General features: G+C 42.1%; 1 protein-coding gene across 1 annotated transcript in view; it reads left to right on the forward strand.

Annotated features, from left to right (window-relative positions):
• The window catches only part of IQGAP2 (IQ motif containing GTPase activating protein 2), a 439708-nt gene that overhangs the window by 285075 nt on the left and 153034 nt on the right, over window positions 1–1599 (forward strand). The window lies entirely within an intron of this gene.

Raw genomic sequence — 1599 nt, forward strand, 5'->3', positions numbered from 1 at the left:
GCAATCTACTTCCATAGTGATACTGCCTCGGAAACCCAAGGAGGGGTCGCTATGAGTCGGGTCCGACTCGATGGCACATAACAACAACAACAACAGTATAAAAGTGCACCAACCCCTAAGATATGCCCTGAAACAGGCTTTCATGAAACTCACTTCCTTATTAACCTCTTGCTTATAAAACAGAGTGAAGAATGGGGAGCAGGGTAACTTCAGAAGTCTTATTTATTTATTTATTGTGGTTGGGTGAAAGTTTATACAGCAAATAAGCATTCCATTCGACGATTCATACACAGTTTGTTTCATGACATAGTTGCAGTACCCTCAATGTAACAGCACCCTTCCCACTCCCTTCCTGGCTTCCCCGTGTCATTTGTCCTTCTTTCCTGTACCTTCCTTCTGAGCTTTGTTTTTAGGCAAATGCTACTCTTTTGGTCTCATACGGTTGATTATTCTGAGGCTTACGTTCCTCACGGATGTAATTGCTCACTGTATACGTCTGTCTGCTGTTTGGCTGAAAGGTAAGCAATCAGTATTTCACTGCTGTTCCTGGAACACGAATACCAGATTCAAGCTTTAAGCTGGGTTTTTTTTTTCCATAGTAAAAACAAACACTCAGTCTTTGATTTTCTCAGAGTGCTTTGACTTGACAACAACACTGGATTGTTTTATGCTGCTGTGTTGATTTCAACCCATAGAGGCCCATTATCACAAAGTAGAACTGCTCTTTAGGGGTTCCCAGGCTGTAATCTTTATGGGAGCACATTCCAGGTTTCCTTCTCTGTGGGGCAGTTGATATTTTTGAGCCATTAACCTTTCAGTTAGCAGTCAAACCCTTAACCATTGCATCACTAGGGCTCCTTAACCTTGGATTAAGATTGCTAAAATCATTGACCTGGATTTTATGTTTTTAGCTTTGACTGACTTCTGACTCAATTTAGTGAGAAGAATACAGGCAGGTACTTCTCTCACTAGTTTAGTATGTTTTATTCTATTATGTTTTTATTAGGTCTTGAGTCTGTTCTTTTAATGCTGTGTTGAACTTCAGACTACTAACGTCACTCCTGAGATAAAGCATATGGCTTTATTAGTTAATTGCATTTGGATAGGTTTGTTGTTGTTCTTCTCCTTTTTATTTTTAACCATTTCCTGTGAACACTGTGCCAAAAATCAGGGCAAGATTGATTGATTGATTGATTTTAATCTCACTAGGCTCCTGATATAAAAGAGTGTCCAGGTGTACTGCCTTGTCTGTCTACCATGGGTGTATCATTAATTGCTAAAACAGCTAGGAGGCCACATCTTCCAACCTCCTCTGACCCTACAAGAGGAAGACAGGATTACCAGTAGTAACCCAAGGCCTATTTCTGCCAGGCCAGACATGCTGCCTCCCTCCAGCCCTTTCCCCAACTGTTCCTCCCAAAGCACCCACCACCTCTCTCCTGGGTTCAATAATTTGCTGCAGTGGCCACACAGAGCTCACAAATTATGGGGTTTATTAGGGAATCACCACAGGCTACAATTCAAGTTCAGGAAAAATGCTCAGTCTCTCTCCCAGCCCACTGTCCCTCAGCCAACAGTCTCTCACAGTCTCTTTCCCAG

This window comes from Orycteropus afer, unplaced genomic scaffold (genome assembly GCF_000298275.1).
Source record: "Orycteropus afer afer isolate SDZICR_OR568_19922 unplaced genomic scaffold, OryAfe1.0 scaffold00104, whole genome shotgun sequence".
NCBI lineage: Eukaryota > Metazoa > Chordata > Mammalia > Tubulidentata > Orycteropodidae > Orycteropus > Orycteropus afer.